At 35.3% G+C, this 18,873-nt stretch overlaps 1 protein-coding gene and 1 pseudogene across 2 annotated transcripts in view; one reads left to right on the forward strand and one right to left on the reverse strand.

The window, feature by feature from the left end:
* Positions 1-18,873, forward strand: part of BBX (BBX high mobility group box domain containing) — a 259,093-nt gene that overhangs the window by 140,278 nt on the left and 99,942 nt on the right. The gene's annotated exons all lie outside the window — the stretch shown is intronic.
* On the reverse strand, positions 18,387-18,816 carry LOC150021470 (large ribosomal subunit protein uL24 pseudogene; annotated as a pseudogene).

An 18,873-nucleotide genomic window follows, 5' to 3' on the forward strand; every position in this document is an offset into this window, starting at 1 on the left:
TACAACTGTAAATCTATCTTTGCCCACCCCTGTACAGACTATGGTTTTTTATTTGTTTGTATTTTTTTTTGTTTTTTGTTTTTATTTTGTTTTTTAAGTGCTCAAATCTGTTGAAATAGGGTGTAGTAAGTTAAACTTCAAACTTGCTGGGAAAATACTGTGATGTTATGATGGATTTTCTCATAGGTCTGAACACATTCTTAGTTCCCATATATTGTTTTGCCTTTTTTTCAAGGTGCCTGGAAAGGCAGTAGATGTTCAGTACATTTATTTTGAATGTTGAATGACTATTGGTCATTTTAATAAGATGAATTTAATGACAAATTTTAATGAAGTCAATTTTAATGAAACAAAATATTTATGCCTAGCTCTAACACTTTGAACAAGTTTGGAGACCTTGAGCAAATATTTTAATTTGGACCTGAATTTGTCATTCTTTCAATGAGAAAGTTAACATGGATAATCTTTAAAGTTTGTTTTTAACTCTAGAAAATCCGTGATTTAGAATGAAGAACGTTTAAAGTAGGAATTCAAAATAAATATGAGTGTTCCTATATCAAGTTGGATGAAGCTAGTAAAAGGAGTTCCACGTTCACTAAGTTTTTAGTGGAATTTTGATGAGGAAAAAAAGATTTTGGTAGGAAAATAATCCTTATAGTAGAAATGGTACAAAGAGTTTTATAGTAACAAAACCTTGTGTGGGATGTAATGGCGGACAGATTTGTTTGATAGAGCGGAGTTTTTTCTTGGGGTAAGATGGTGAGTTTTCATAATCTGTCTAAAAGCTCAATTTCTGATAAAATGGGCCATTTGAAATCTGTTTTTAGTAAAGGTTTATTCTACATTTTTCTAAACCTCAGCATTTTTGCTTTAGTACCTATCTACCCTGCCCCTTAGACCACAGGAATCATATTATTCATTTCCTCTTTTAACTGAATTGTAGTTTTCTCACAAAATTAGGAATGTAGCCCAAGTTAAAAAATTGTCAGGCCGTTGGAGAATGAGAATAATATTGATAAAGATCAAAGTGTGTCTAAACCCTTTATAATAAGATTTTATTTTTTTATAAGTTGCTTTTGATAAGAGAATATATTATTAGTAAGACCATTTAAATTTTTTTTCTTAAAATATCTCTTATTCAGGATAGCATATATCTACTATAAGTTCTTTCAGAAATTAGCATATCATATTACATACAGGATTATTCAAAAAATTAAGAAGCCTATTTGTTAAAAATACATTTTCTAATATGTAAACATGTACTTTTCTTCATTTGTTAGTTTTTCCTTTATCTAAAGTTCTTCTAAATAGTTTGTGTAAGAGGAGCTGACTTCATTGACAATCTTCAAGTATTTCATTTATGTTGGAGAAATGAACTGCTTTATACAGGGTGGTATGACCACAAATGTAAAGTTAATTATTCTCCCTTTCAAAAAAAAATGCATTCAAATTTATATATGATGTAATGTGACCAAAACCATTAATACCCATGATGACTTTTCAAGGGAAAAGAACCTATAAGTAAATCATCTGTTGTAATGTGTTAAAAGTTTGAAATGTTTCAGGAGCCTGAAAAAGGCATTCACATGTAAATATCTTGGAAAATTCTCAGACTGTGTAAGTAGTATTTAAAACTGCATATGTTGATCTACTCAATAAGTTCCAGTAATACCTTTGCTCCAGAAAGTTACGTGTGAATGTTCTTTCAGACACACATATTGTGTAATTCCTAAGCCATTGTCTCACTCACTACTTTTAATTTTTCAAAAATTATTCCAAACTTATAATAATAATATAAGAAAATCTCCTTTGTAATGACTTTAAAGTTATATCACTGTGTAAAGTTTCAGGCTGGAAGCGTTTGCACTAGCAATAACTTTGGGACTCTTGACATTTAGCTGGATGACTAATCCCAGTGTATATAGCTGCCAAGTAGAGGGAAGACACTGAGGCGTGTGATGCATAGAATTACTTTGACTCACTTTGTCCCCTGGCAGTGCTTGCGGCCTGGCGGCAGCAGTACCAAATCTGCACTTAACAAGTTTGAAAGCTGCTTTTCTTAGGCTCCCACAGCAGTCTGTATAGAGGAGGAGCCAAATAAGATGTCTATAGAGACTTTCTCAAAAGCAATTCACTTATAACCTACAAAGAACCCTTTTTAGATTTGGTACCATCACTGCACGCCTCAGACTTCTGTGAAAGCCTTTGCTGAAGAAGTGGTGTTAGGGCCAGGCTTCATAAGTTTTGTTGTGTTGAAATCTGTTATAGAGTCTTTTCAAGAAATATACCCTTAGAATAACTTAGAACTGAAGGGGCCTCTCCAGAACCAGATGGAAGAAACCAGAGATTCTCAGAGGTTAGGTAATTTAGCCAAGTTGATATTTGATCCAAGTTTTTCAGGTTTTCACTTGTGTGTATTTACTGTGTCAGGAATATGGTCCTATGAGTAATAAGAAATAAATAGAAAAATAATAACAAAAAGGACATTTAAAACTGTAGCTTAAAAGTTAAATAGACATGTTAATTGCCTGAAATCTCACAGGAAGACATAAATAGATAAAGGTTTCAGACCTTGGACTTTGAAACTGATTCTAAGCCAAAAGAATGTGTGATATGTATATATTTACTCTGTGAGATGATGAAAGGTAAACGATGGCAGTTTTGGGATAAATAAAAGGTTTTTTTTCTCAAATGCTAAAGGTTAGTTCTTGACCTTCTGTTTATCAGCCATCACATTTTGAGCTCCTGTTTAGGAAACAATGCCTCCTCAGCTAACACAAACTTACTGGTGGGAAGCAGAAACGGCTTCCCACTTTAGTAACTGCTGGGTCTGTTCCCTGGTCTCATAGTCCCCTGGTGGAAACCACTAATGTAAATTGCTCCACAGAAGCTGCTTTGCCCCTTGTCTTGCTATTTTTTTCTTGGAGGATTGTGAAGAAACTCAGTTTTAGCCCCCTTTCATGCACACCTGGACAGTAGTTACCACATGGACCTTTTAGATTAACAATGCAACTTTTGTACCCTGAGAAGAATTTAATGGAAACATTCTTTTCTTTTTCTTTCTTTCTTTTTTTTTTTTTGTCTTTTTCTTTTACAGTTGTCCCAGTTTTTCCCCTCATTGCTCTCCCTGCCCTGCCCACCCCTTGTCCCACAGTCAATCCCCACCCTGTTGTTCGTGTCTGTGGGTCATTTATACCTGTTCCTTGACTAGACTCTTCCCCTTCTTTCCCCCCTTATTTTCCCCCCTCCCCTAACTGTCTGGAAACATTAATTTCTCTGTGGAGAAAGAATAAAGAGGCAGTATGATATAGCGGAAAGAATTCTCATTCTGTGGTGAAGAGACCTGTATCTTAACTCTTCTGTTAGTTTGATGACTGTAAGCTAACCTTTGACTCCCATGAATCTCCCTCCAAGGACTGGATTTGCAGTCCCTAACAATTCTATGAAATGAGCATTGCATTTTTAGAAGAGTAGCTTCTTAAACAGAAAATATCCTGTAAATTAAATATGATACCCAAGAAAGAACAGCTGTAAAACATGCGAAATTTTCTCAAGCCAATTACAACAGGTTGCAGACAACTTTTTTCAAAGTCAAAACTTCTATGAGTGAGTTGGGATGCTCTGCAAATAAATCTGTCATTTCTGTTTAGCAATGTAATATCTAGATAATTAGAAGCTTTAAAAAAATACGTTATTTTTTATTGTATTTTTTTGTTGCCATTTATCTCCCTTACACCCTCTTCCACCTCCACCCACCCACTTAGCCCTTGCCCTGCAGTCACCACACTTTGCCCGTGATAGTTAGATAGATAGATAGATATAGATAGATAGATAGATAGATAGATAATTAGAAGTTTTAAAAGATATTTTATAGACTGCTTCCAAAGACAAAATATTGAGTCTATAAGTAGGAGAATTTAGGTAGATGTGGATTTCATCTGATTAAGTCTAGCTCTAAACTTTTATCTGATTGATCACAGACTAATATTAGAAATATCTAGTTGTATATCTCAGCCTTTTACTTTCCCTTGATTATATAATTGTTCCTTATTAATTCTATTCATTAATTTCAATTTAATCGGTGATAACTTGTGTGATTGTCATCCCTAATGGTAAAGGAAAGCCTTTGTAGCTTACACAGGCAGAAACATGGTACTACTTAAAAGGCTTTGCTGGTAACCCTACTGATTTCTAAATATCAGATGTTGCTGATACAGACCAAGGGAATTTGTTTCCATATAGCTCAGAGCAATAGTAACAGTAATTACTATCCTGATAATATCAATGTTAATCTTTTATTATTATTTACTGAAATGGATGATAAAAGCACATTTGTTAAAATGGGTCTTCTAACTTTTGTATGCTGTCATTATAGATTCTGGATCACTTAGAAGATAATTGGGTTCTTATTTTCTGTGGTGGTGGCAGAGTGTCAACTGGAGATTTAAAATCAATATTATTAGTCAGAGGTGTGTTTTTAAAAAAATGATGTGTTGTCCACCAGATCAGTAATTGGTGAGGAAATGGTGGAAAGGATAGCTATTTCCTCATACAGAGTAGCTCTTTATTTTCATTGAGATAAATGACACATAACATTATATTAGTTTCAGGTTTGCCACACAATGATTTGTTATATGTATAATGGCCAAATGCTCACCACAATAAGTCTAGTTAACATCCATCACCACACATAATTAGAAATTTTTTCTTGTAATGTAAACTTCTAAAATCTACTCTTAACAACTTCCAAATATACACTATGGTAGTATTAACTATAGTAACCATGCTGTATATTACATCTCGAGAATGTATTTATTTATTTCGTAACTGAGTTTGTACCTTTTGACTACCCAGAGTAGCTCTTCTAAAAATTATTTAACATTTAAATGTAAGCAGAAAAACTTTATAAAAACATCCACTAGGTGGCACTTCATAATTGTATTTAGAATCAGCCCTGCAGCATTCTTGACTAGAGAATATAATTGAAACAGAAGATGTCTTTCTCCCGAAGGTTGGTTGGTTGTTCGGGAACATCTGGACTCATAGAAACTTGAAAATAATTTTAAAGTTAAAAGTTTCTATCAGACATTTTGTTGTCATCCACTCATTGTAAGGGATGTTTTTACATTCCTGACATGTCCTCAAACAGAACTTGGCGTTGGTAACCTGTATTAGTAACATTGGAAAGCTTGCTTTCCTAATTACTTAACTTTATTGGAATATGACAAGTATTAAAAAATGGTCCTTGGTTAGATTACCCACCAATTAGAAAATAACATTTTCTGGCAAGGGTAGGACACCATGCTTGTGACAGATTGAAGGTTCCAAAGTTCTTTTTAAGTAAAGATTCTAAGGATCACTGTCCTGATCCTGTGGAGAATTTTTAGTACTTGATTTCTTTTTCCAAATAGTTAAATAATTAACAGTGCATACAAACTTATGAATGATGTGTTTAATATCTGTTTAGCCAATTAGTATTTTGAAAAGCTTATTATTTGTGAATGCTCACCCCAGTGTTTTCTTACATTTTTGCTTTTGAATTGTGTTTTAAATTAAAGTTACAGAATAAAGTTAGCAAAAAGAAGGAAAATGCATCCATAATCCTGTCGTACAGAGATAATGTAAACATTCTAGAGTGTTGTATTCATTCTTCCAGACATTTTTCCTTATCTGTGCTTATACAGTACATAGTTACATGTCTTTTATCAAAGAGAAATCATAATCCCATAAAACCTGTCCTTTTTTTTTACTTGTTTATCTCAAGCATGTATTCATGTCAATAAAAGTGTTTTTATTCAATTCTTATTACTATAAATATTTTTTCTTTTTAACTGATCTCCCACTGTTTATATTTAGGCTTTTCCATTTTTTTTCTGCTCACAGAATTTCAAAATGCAGAGATTATCCTTTACTTGTAATATTTACTAACAACAGTGCTGGCTTATAGCAGCATGGATCAAACTAGCACAACATTTGTGTATTGTCAGTTCTCAATAATATTGAATTGAATTTGTTACTTTTTGGCTCTGTGAGGTAAATGATTAATAGTTGTCAATTGTAGTTTATTTCAAGTTGATTTGAATGTTTATATTCTGTGATTAATCATAACAATGACAATAATAATAGCAAACCCACATACACATTTACTTTATGAAAGGTACGTATACACTTATTATATGCAAGGCATTTTGTGTATATATAAACAAATTGGTTTAATCTTCACAGTGCGGTAGATACTATTATTGTCCCCCTTTTTATAGATAAGGTTGCCAAAGCACAGAGAGGTTGTATCTGCCTCAGGTCACACAGTTAATCTGTTATTCCATGTTCATGGATCCAGGAAAAAACAAGAGAGTCCACACAGTGAACCTGTGTGCCAAACTTCATGAAGCACCAAGATATAAACAAAGTGGAGTTAAACAGATGGTGCAGGATTTCTTTCAAAACTATATTTAAGAGCTTCATTTAAAAGACTATAGATTTATGTAGTTCCTTTAAAAATGATATCATTGTCATTTTTTTCTTACGGTTAATGCTACATAGCAAATGCTTTATTTTGTGAAGATGACACAAAGATACACGATTTTTGACTCATGGTATTTATAGTCCATGATAATAACGTAATGTATATTACCCATGATTTAGGCTCATGGGGCTTTCTGGGCTTTGATTCAGAACAGGCCATGTCCAGGTCAAACTGCTCCGAAAGTGGAAGCTGCACGGCTCCCTAGCTGCAGGTGCATTTATTTAATGAACATTTATTACGAACCTAATACATACGTGCCGAGTACAGAGATGGCACTGAACATACAAAGATAAATAAAATGTATCCTTATTAGAAGTCCGTGTGTTGTGTGGCCAGCAGCATTGAAAAGATCCCAAAAGCAGGAGACTTTTGGTTTCTTGCTTTAGGATTGTATCTTTATAAAATGGAAAAGATGAACAAAAACAGGGAGATCTTAGTTCAGTCCAGGCTTTGTCTTTCCTCCAAATTTGTAAAAGCTCCTCTCACCATGATGACACATGCCCAAAATTTCTCCATGAAGAGTTAGTCATTAAAAATTACTCTTTATCAATGCCATTCTAAAAATACGTGTTAATTTATTATTTTACTTAATGCCCCTTGTCTCATTGGAACAGCCCAGTCTGTGACAGCCTGGGAGGATTCAGAACTGGCATTTTAAAGCAGAAAGTCTGATAGCAATGAACTGCTCAAGAAAGTAGAGTCTGAGTTCCAGAGATCAAGAAAGGCTGGGAGGAAGAAGTGTATAGCCCGTAAGTATTACTGTGGCTACAAGGTTGTCAGACACTGACAAGTGAGCCTTATTTTTGGATGATGGAGGGCTGAAGAGGCCAGACCTTGCTCATTGGCCACATGGAGCCATCTGGCTCTTAGAAGGTCTGAAAAAGTTGTTCACAAGGCAGAGTTGAAAGATGGCGTAAATGAATACATCTGGCTTCCCAGTTTTAACTCATTTACCATTACCATATCAAGGAGTGTTTCTTCCCAAGGCAAATATGCTGAAATCTGAATAAAATTTTGGAAGCACAAGGTTTCTAAAAAGAGGGCAAGGAGTTCAAGTGTCAGTAGACATGCAAAAAGCAAGGGTGAAGTGGTTTCCAATTAAAATGAGAATGTTGATTGGCTTGACTCTAGTGACAGAGCCAAATTATGAAAGCATAAGGACTTGTCGTAGTTGAGAGACAAAAAGAGGCTGGGTTTTGAGTCAGAAACCACTAAGACCACTAATTATGTAATATTTATAGGAGAGCATTTATGATTCTATTAAGTTGCTAGGTCTTGCTTGCCAGGTGTTAATAGATCTCTTCAGATGTTGATAGATCCTGTAGGACCCATGCACATGTAGATAAGGGCATCACTTGTGTTTCAAGTTCCACACTGAGTGATTATTTCTTATAATGAAAAAAATACAGAGTTACAATTCCATAAACCTTTCATTAATTGAACAGTTTGGATGTTTAAAATGGCTGAACAGTGGAAATGTAATGGTAGTATGAATAAATAATGCTTTAGCAACCTGTTTTAACATGGTTAAACCAATGTAGATAGCTCATATGTAATCAGCACAAATATACCCGGAAATGTTAACTGACTTAGAAGTTTTATGACATCATGTTGTAAATGAGGTCACAGAAAATATTCAAGCTGACCAAGGACACCTTAGCAATATAATGTTGGTGAGTCTTGCATATTTCTGAAACTGTGAAGGATGAGAGGGTCAGGGTGACCTTGGTGTTAATGTAATTATTGAGGAAAAAGCCCAGTGGAGCTTATTTTGTAGGAGGCTATGAAGGCTTCAAAACGTGAATTTTTATATATTGGGTTTATTTAGGGCAGTGAATCTCAAGTGGATGGGGGGGTGTCATAGGACTCCCCAGGGAATGTTTGAAAATTTGTGGGATATTATCTCAGTGAATGAAGGATGCTGCCATCTGGAAATGGGAATGGAGGTGAAAGGATGTGGAAGGAGCGGAGGCGTATGTTGACTCACAGTGAGTGAAACAGTATTGCCTGATAAAGAACTGTCCCACCCAGAATGCCAAAAGCATCCTCACTGAGCAATGCTGATTTAGAGTACAGGATATTCCTGTAAATTGAGCTGAACTGGGTAAGAAATTGGAAGTTCCTCTTCTTTGGACTCCGAGGATACATGCCACATACATAAAGAATAAGGATGATGACACTGTAATCTTATAGAAATTTTGGAGATTTCTACACTTAATATTTTATTAAAGTGAATGATCTTGTGGATCATTTTACTGAGTTGCTTAACTGAAGGTAAATTTTATTTCCCATTCTCAGTAAAATTAGCAACAGGGGCTGTGGATATAAAAGGTCAGCTTAGATAAAGACTGTACCTACAGCTACACCTAAAGCATGTTCTCCACAGCTACTGCTAACACAATCGAAGACAAAACTGACATGCATTCAAAATTTCTTCATAACAGTGCAGCGTACTGAAGTCCAAAGAGTAATTTGTAGTTGGGAAAAATTGGGTTTTGTTTTTTTTTTAAATGTACTACAGATAAAACTAGTTACGTTCCCTTTTTTCAGAGGCAGATGGTCAATAAATTTATGAAGATATTAGGAACATGGTTGGGAGTAAGAGGAGTTGAGGGAAGACTAAAAGACTTAAGCTGTTGGAACTCTTCTTAAGAAACATTTACTAGTTTCCTTCCAATGTTTTATATTACCGAGATTACAGATGATTCACCGTGATTTCTTGAGCCATCAGCGACTTCTGTCTCCAAGTTTAGTTATTTCTAGAACAGTTCATTCCTTCCTTCCTTCCTTATTTATTGAATGCTGTCTTTGTAATACAATATGTATGCTTCAGTCAAGTGTGGAAGACAAACATGAAAATATCTATCCAAGGTAATAATCTCACTGTGACTATGTAGGGCCCAGAGGAAGTTCTAGATAATCAACTCTGGTTTTGATCACTGTGGAAATCACTGAGGTTCCATTTCCATGAGACAGAACAATGTTTCTACACTTCCACTAGAGCTGGAGCATTGATTAACAAGCTAGGGATGACTGTGATAAACAGACGACGGAATTTTTAAATACACTCTTAATTAGCATATGATAAGTAGAAAATCTGCTTTATTTCTATGTATATAGTCACGTATGTGTGTCAGTTCTTAATACTCAAACTATAAAACCTTCCACAGTAATTGAATTTCAGACTAAAGACCCATTTGCTATAGTTGTGGTCATTATGTAGTAAAGCAGTTAATTTTGAGCAAGTGTGAAAAGATGTCACATGGTCAGAGACAGGATCAGACCGAGAAAATGACTTTCCATTGCAGCATATTGATTTGGTACCTCAGAAGCCTGCTACTTTGTTCTCTATTAAATTACATTTAAAATATTTGATTTTAAAGTAACTTATTTTCCTTTTTGCTTAAAGTTTATTTAAAATAATAAACGTCAAAAAACACAAAGACAAAAATGGAAATTGCCTCAGTGTGTATTCTACTCCATATCCATTGTGAGCATTTTGGTGTTTATGCTTCTAGTGTGTTTTCTGGGCATAGATACACTTATACAGTCTGTTTTCTTTTAAACCAGAGTCTTGGAGTATTAATATTACTGTAAGTGCATTTAAGAAAAAATTTTCTTTTAATTTATTGATTTTATAATCTAATCCCTATGCCCTTTTTTGTTAGAGTTTTCTTCCTATTTTAGTGTTTTATTTGTATTTCACAAAGATGGTTAAATTCAGAGTTTGATATGCTGGAGAGTTGTATATTTCAGAAATCTATACTTCTTTATGTGTTTTCTATGTATCTGTACAATCACTGCCATTTCATAAGGATGGGAGGAAAAGTTTTCTTTTTCAGGAAAAAGAAAATAGCTATTTTACTAGAGAGTAAAAATTTCACGGTATTTATAAGGATCTGTTTATGACAACATTTGCTTGATGCTGAACAGAAACAGTGACACTTTGATTATCATTCTTTAATTCTGTTTCCTAGGACTATACGTAGCTGCTGTGAGTTCTGTGTTTTCATGTGCTTACGTGGTTAATGCTCCTTTTTGAAGTTGAGCTGTCAGGCCGTCAGTCAAAAATATAGTGAGTGTTGACTTCATGGATGAGTTTCCAAAGTTAGATTGGCTTTTGGGGTCATGTTCAACTAAAACCATATTTTATGAGAGCATGAAATACTTTATGTTCCAGGTATAGATAGTAGTTGTCTAATCTCTATCAATCTATCAGGAGAGAGAGACAGACAGACAGAAAGACTATGCATGTACCTACATGCATTAACTTAAAAACATAGTTCTTTTCCACGGAAGGTGTTCTTTTCCTTATTTCCTGGAAAGAGTCCCTTGTAATGAGGGCCTTAACCCATGATTACAAATCTTCCTTAGTGCTTCTCTTTACTAAATGAGCTTTAAGGACTACTAGTTATCAAACATAAGAGCTTCCCCCATAATTTTACCATGTCAGTATCTCTTGTTTCTACCTAGTATTAAAACACCGTAGCTGTTGAAGTTAAGAAAATATTTTTGAATAAGTGATATAATGCTGTGGTATTTATCTTCCCTAATTGTTTAAAATGGACTCTGGAGACACTAAGGATATTTTTATTGTTTTAGAAAAGGCTTATTTCATTATTGAAGCTACATGTTATCATTAGGCTTTTTTTGCTGTAATAGAAAATGTGAAAGGTTGAGAATAAGTTTTGTTTTTAAATATGAAACTTAAACTCTGTTTGACTTTAAGGTGCTCAAAATTTTTCTCATGGTTGCAGTATGATTTGCTGAGATAATAGTCCCCACTCAGGGAGATCTGAATGATTCTTCAAGACTGTCTTACATCACAAAGAAGAAATTGAGAGATCTGCCAGGTGGTCAGATGGATGCTGTTACTAGGACAGGTTCTTATATCGTCATAACAGGCAGAAATAACCCAAGCAGCAGCAGTGGTGCAGCATAAGGCAGCTACTAGGCTGACATCTAAAGGCTCATAACTCACATAATTGAATTTCAGGGAACATTTTTCCCAGAGTTGGGAGTGGGTGCCTAACTGAACCATACAACGTCAGCTGTGAGCAGTGAGAAAAATGCTCATCTAAGATCAAAGATACATAAATATATTTGGAATTTGTTCAAGAATGGTAACTCTGCAATTACAAACATACTTTTAACTGTGGCATTTTGTTATCTCGTCTTCAAAGGAGAACTGCTTGTTGATAGGCCACTTCCTGCCTTTCATCTTCTTTTCTGACTATGGACAAAGCCAAAAAACAAAAAAACAAAATAAAAAAACCAGCACCCTAGTCATGGTGGTTCTTTTTTATGAGTTCTTTTAAAATACAGGCAAATGAATTTGGTATTTTAGAAAATAAATTCAGCTCTCATAGATATGCAGTTCTAATTTTGGGATGACTTTCAGATAACTTCCTGCCAGATCAGTAGCAGAGGTCAGTGGTATAATCTGTAGAGAAACTGGCAGAAAATAAGAATTTTTAAGCTTTAGGAGGCAGGACATTATATAGACCAACAGGAGGCTGCCAGTATGGAGAAGCAAGTTTTAAGAAATAGGAAACCCTTCTGACAGGATACAGTATTTGACAGTAAAGATGCTGATTTGTTGGCTTGGCAAGGTTCTTGTTTTTGGAATCAGGCTAGATAGGTGTTAATCAGATGCTTCCTGTAAGGAATGTTGAGGGCAATAATTTGGGGCCACATTAGGCTAGTTGCAAAGCCACACTTGAACAACCTAAACAAGATGGTTTTTCTAAATGAAATTGAAAGAAGGAAAAGGGAAGGAAACTCATCCAAGATTGAACTCATCAAAATTTGCTGAAAATTACATGTGAAAGACACACCATTTCCTTTCTCAGCCTTCGTATTTCTTCATCAGCTCTCACCAGTGATGCATCTGTAGGAGCATTAATGCAGGTTATCCTGCCAGGAATAATGGACCCTGATTCCCACTTCTCTGATTGCTTACTCTGCAGTAAGTAATGCCTTACAGAAATTCTCCCTGTCCTACAGCATTTTGACCAATACTGCACTTGGGGCCAAAGTCCCCAAAACCACAGAATCTTTCAACTCTTCTGACTTTTGTCTTTATTGATTTTCATTTAAAACAGTGCAGGTTTTTGCTTTCCTATGTTTTGTGGCCACAAGGTTTTTTGTTGGTATGTACTTTTTCTTTGAGATATTTTTTTTTTCTTTCAAATAGCAAGAAACCTGGTAAGTTATAAATTTCCCTCAAAATACGTTGCACACTCTGTTCTGCAGTGACTTTTCTCATTTGGAAAAGAGAGTAAAATTGCCATTTAGAAACTTTTCCTATACTTACCCAGTTCATTTCAAAAGCTGAAAGTGGCAAAGAAAGAAACCAAAAGTTTTTTCTGTTACCTTATTGTAAATAAGTTTGGCAACTTCTGATTTTAAAAATAACACTTCATCCATTTGTCTTTTTCACAAGATTTTATTTATTTATTATTAGAGAGAGGGAAAGGGAGGAAGAAAGAGAAGGAGAAACATCGATCAGTTGCCTCTCCCATTCCCCATGCAGGGATCGAACCTGCAACTCAGGCATGTGCCCTGACTGGGAATTGAACTGGTGACCCTTCACTTTGTGGGACGATGCCCAACCAACTGAGCCACACTGGTCAGGGTCACATTTGTCTTAATACAACTTAAAAGCAACCGCAGGTTTGTAATTTAGTAAAAGAAAAAAAAAAAACCTAATAACCGTCTGTTTGCTCAAAAGGGATGCAAACTTTATACCAACTCAGAAGGATAAGAATATTTAGTTTTAAACTAACTTCTTCTAGACTTAAGTTTTTCAGATCTTTAAATTGATGGCGTTGGACTCTGATTTCTAAGGTCCCTTTCAATTCTGGTATTGTATAGGTTTTTAGTGAACCAAAGTTTATGCCTCATAGAATAAAATATCTAGAAATAATCATGAGAAACCTTCTGGTTTGCCTCTATTTTAGCAGTAGAGTTCAATTTTAATATAAGAATAACTGTTTGTGCTGTTTTTTTCCTTTTTGTGTTCAGAATTTCATCTTTTTAAAAAGCATTTATTGATTTGAGAGAGAGAAACGTTGATTTGTTGTTTCAGTTAGTTATGCATTCATTGGTTAATTCTTGTATGTGCCCTGACGGGGGATCAAACCCCACAACCTTGGCGTATCAGGACAACTCTAACCAACTAAGCTACCCCTCCAGGCCGAATTCCATCTTTGTTGGTGTTGGATATCTGGCTAGTAATTTCTGACTGTAGTGTATTTAGAGAGCATCCTAAGCAGAGCTTGGGAATAATAGCTACAGAATTACAAAAGCCAGCTCTAGTGGTAGTGGCATAGATCTGTTATATTCATGAAGGAAGTAGTTGTAACTCCTGCATCTCCTTCCCCCTGCCCTAGCACACTTGCTTGACCCCACCCAGTATGTGAGATTTGCAGTAATAGAGGAGAAATTAGGATTTAGGGTTTCATACAGCTGTTTGGGAGATGTGATGCCTTTTAGATGAGTCTCAGAATTTTTGAAGTTGATATAACATGGCCTCCAGGTTACTTGGGAATATTAAATAAAGCAGGTCTTAGATGTGAAATCATTAGTCAACGAAAGAGTTGGGGAAAAATCACCTAAGAAAATATTAACCTGGATTCTAATATTTACTTGTTATATTAAAACCACTAAATGAACTCAAGGATATTTAATAATATGACCCTTATTAACTACCAGGGTAAGGCAATGATTTCATTGTAGTTCAAGCTTATAATGGCAGTTAAAGTGAAGTTAAACTTCAGTAGTTCATGGTGCATGTCACTTGAACAAGAAAATCACAGGTTAAAACTGGCAAAGGTAATCATCATATATTTTACCTCTGAGCCCCTTGATCTTCAGAGGACTTAATAGGAACCTGTGGTTTAATCCCATTTAAAAAAAAAAAAATGTTGCAACAGTTGCAGAGTTCACCATTTCTCCAAATGCTTCTAGAGACGTTTACACATGGACAACTGGTCCACTTGTTCAAATTCTGGCGTCTAAGGTACTAATCTCCTAGCTGTGTTACCCCGGGCAGGCTCCCCTCTAGGCCTCAGTTGCCTTTTCTATAAAATTCAGATAATTATGATTTCTACTTCACAAAGTTGTTTTGAGACTTAAATGAATTGGTGATTATAGTTACAGTAGTGCTCTGGAGTATGATTAAGTTCAGAAAGAAAAAGACAAGTCATACTATTCTAGTCTCACTATTCTCTGTGCTTTGATATACACAAAAATTCTATTTTTGGTTCTCATTTTAAAACTACAGTCTTCCCTTATTTACAATAAAATATAGTTTCCTAAATTAAAAGTAAATGTCTGAAAAGGAAGTATTTATGATTGTTTTTATTACATAGCATTCTTTTGACTTTGTAAATCCTTAATAGTAGGTATAACATACTCAAATGGATATGTTATGACTGGATGTATAATACTATAAATTTGTGGCACATTTTAGGTAGAAAAGTTTTTTGTTACTTATTTTTAATTGTTTTTAATCCTCACCTGAGGATATGTTATATTGATTTTAGACAGGAGAGAAACATTAATGTGAGAAACACCCATCAGTTGCCTCCCATATGTATCCTAACCGGGAATCGAACCCACGACCTTTTGGTGTACAGGACAACACTTTAACCAACTGACCCACCCAGCCAGGGTGGTGGAAAGTTCTTTTTAAATTGTCTAGAACATTAGGTGTTGAAAGAGTAGTGATAGTAGTTGATTGGACTTGGAATAATTAATAATTTAGCATTTTTCAGTTTTCAAGAATGGATCCTTTTTCTTACTCTTAATGTATCAGGGCACTTGGAATTTCCCCCCAATTTTCCCATCATGAAGGAGTCTTCAGTGTTTTAGCTAGTTCCCCTCTTCACATGACTGGTTTGAATTGATGTGAAGGGGCCCAAGATTTAAAGGCCCAGGTTTGCTTATGTATTACTTGTCTGAGCTGTGTATTGTGGTATTCAGATTTTCCAGTGTCATAGGCAGAGTTTTGTTCCAGATTAGCTCATGTGATTCTTAATAAATATAAAAGTTGGTTAAATCTAACCAACATGTTAGCGATCTGAATCTTCTTGTCTCTAAAAGTTTTAACATCTCTATAATAAAGCATATACTGAATTATTTATAAAGGAAAAGAATTATAAGAGCTTCCACAGTCTTGATTTGAAGCTATTAGAGATTAACTTTAAAGGGGAAAAATGCTTTCCTATACACTCTAAAAAAGAGTGTATGTTGGGAACTCTTACTCGTAATTAAATGTTAGGAAAGTTATGTTTTCTTACTATAGTATTATAAGAAACTGCCTAGGAAGTGTTTAAAATTTTAGTAATTAAAAAATAAACTTAGTCAAAATATACAAAATTCAAAATCGTATCCAATTTACAAATTTTAGAATCCAGTGTTAGTTAATAGTGTAAGAGGGTTTGCATGAACTGTGAGAAAAACAATGTAGGAAAAATGTAACACAGCTGTTGGAATTTTTTAAAGACTCACCTATACAGGTAAGAAATTATCTCCAGTACAAAGGCTATGTGAAGCTGATTTTTATCTATCTTCCCTGGTAAGAAGAGGGAGAGGGGAATGGAGGCCTATGTATAGGAGAGAGGGACTCCGTAGTACAGCTGGTCCTAGCTGGAGATCTTGAGGTAACATCATAGCAGAGGATGATAATAATGGGTCTTCAAGGTCACCTAGACTAACCTTCTAATGCTTGAAGACCTTCCACAGTTCTGTGTCATCAGTTGCTAATTTTGTCTTTAAACAGGTCCTGGTTTTGGATCTTTCTCTTTTTCTGAGGTGAAAACCAGGACTATATACTGGACATCCTTCCTCAATCTGATACTATCACTGGTTGTGTAGTTCCCTGCTTCTCTCTATGCAAATCTCTGTATAAAAATGTTATTAGACTTTATACCTGTCTCAGATAGTCTTTGGCTAGTTTCTGTGTGAATGCCAACAAAATTCCAGTTCTGTTCTCCCTTAAGCATTACTTTCCTATAAAGTCCCAGCCAGTTCTTATGTCAAGACTGAGATTTCAGGAATGGCCAGCCACCTCACTTTTTTTCCAGCTACCTCATTCTGTGGAAAGTTGCAGACCCTACTTAGTCTTGTTATAACACAACAAGGATCTGGATGCTTCCTTTCGAAATACTTTCAAAAGGCTATTTATTTATACTGATACCCAGAGTTGAAGACACCAAGTCAAGAGCTGGCAAGGTTTTTGGTGACAGGAAATTCTTGGAATCTGGAGTCCTCAGTTATGTGTGTATGTTTAGCCATTAATTAAAGGGTTAATGGGACAACTTGGAGCCATTAAAGTGAATAGAGAGAATTATCTGAATTTTTCCAGTGGCTTTTGTAAATGCCAAGTATCGAGGTGCCAAGAATGTCTTATTATTATTATATAATATCTAGTCCCTAATGCTTTGGACCGCATTTGTTGTGCTCTATTACATGCTGTATAGTTCCCAAATTGTTTGACTATTACATAGATCGTATTTCACCAGCAGGTCCCTTATTGGTACAACACAACTTTTATATGTGTCATCTCTCTTAATGCTAGTCCTTAATCAGTCTTCCAAAGGTTGATATGGGATCAGGAGGCCTTTGTAGAGGAGATGTGTAAGCACTGGAGGAGAAATTGGCCTACCTTTCAAGTACAGTTTTGGTGGTTGTCACATTCAGACAGCTGAGAAAGCTCAGCGAGACTCAATGAGCCTTACCTTTCAGTTTGAGAAATGCCATAATGGGATATAAACAGAGTGTCTGACATTTGTTATTAGATTGTGCATCAAACAGTGATGGGTTTTATTTATTTTTCCTCTAAAATTAGGCTGATCAAGCATGCTTTATTCCCCCCTAAACTTACTTTTATTCTCAAACTGTATGTTACTAAATATTTTAAAGTCCAGTAGATACTTGCACATATGGGAGGACCTTTTTTTGTATTAAATATGTTCTAAATTTTTGCTTGTACTTAAAAAAATATTTGCAACAAACATAGAAAATTATATGGCAGATTTGTAAGTACCCTTTCCTTACGTGTTGTGTTGCATATGGAAATGACAAGCTTTCGTCTCTGTTAAATTGTAACCTGCCTGTTGTGTTCAGTGCCTCTCAGAATAATTAGGTGGCAATGCATGTGCTCTCCATAAATAAAGCATATTTGTTTTGAAAGACAGCACTCATGGACTGTCAGTCACAAGAACTTCTGAGAGCACTTTAAGAGCTGCAGCATCAACATTTACAAAGTGCAAAGTGAAGAAAAGTGCACCAAGTCACAGATACGTATGTGTCCTTGTTCCCTGATGCACTCCCTCCCTGAATGTATTTAGTATGGCTAAATCCATATGAAGGACAATTTTGAAATAGCAATGGAGATTTGGAAATCCTCTGTCTATAAAGTAAATGCTGAAAGACAAATTAAATGCTACATAAAGGTAAAATGGGATTACTCTCCCATCCAAAATAAATGTATTGATTAAAAACTAGTCAGTCATAATTAGATAAGAGAAAGTACCATGTTTTGAGATTAATGTTAAGAGCTTTTAGGCTGAATCCCTGGTTTGCTCCTTAATGGCACTGGAAAGATTGAGTAAATGTCTCTGAGGCTTCTCTGATTCATCTGTAAAATGGGCATAATTATACCCACTTCAAGGACTGTGTAATACTGAGTAAATCAATGTATGCAGTAAAGGCTTTTTAAGTTATAAAATGGTACGTGATTAGGAAGTTGTAATTAAGGTGGTACAGGAGGTTTTAATAGCAGTACCGATTTTTCTTTTTTCCTCTTCATTTCAAGTTTTTAATGAAAGTTGTGTATAAGATTACATTATTCCTACATCTTCTTCATTGTTTTTTTTTCCCTGTATTTGCCCTTTTCCTTTCCTACTCGGCGAGATTTGGCTTTACATTCAAGGATCTTTTTGCATTCTTTGTCCAGTTTTAGTCTGGTGATAACCACCTTGCTGGGGTGAATACCCACATGAACAGTTGTGCAATTAGCTTTTTCCCGTTGCACTCTTTCAATGTAGATGACGTATTTCTTCCTATAAACCTGGTCTGCTTCGCCAATCTGATGCCCTTTGTAATGTCCTTGCACAACCTGAACTACATCATCCTTTCGGCATGGATCAAACGTTGTACTTCTTTCTCAGCTCTTTGGAAAGGGGAGGAGAAGTACTCTTCCTGCGAATGTGGGAAGGTGCATTGAAATGCCTTTTATGGTTCTTGCTCTGGTCAGAAATCACAAAGGGATTGAACTTCATTTTGACTCAGGGCTAGGAGGGGAACTGTGAAGGACTGCAAAACTCCCTCGCTTCTCT

The sequence above is a fragment of the Furipterus horrens genome, unplaced genomic scaffold (genome assembly GCF_987537825.1).
Source record: "Furipterus horrens unplaced genomic scaffold, mFurHor1.1.pri manual_scaffold_1, whole genome shotgun sequence".
In the NCBI taxonomy this organism is placed as follows: domain Eukaryota; kingdom Metazoa; phylum Chordata; class Mammalia; order Chiroptera; family Furipteridae; genus Furipterus; species Furipterus horrens.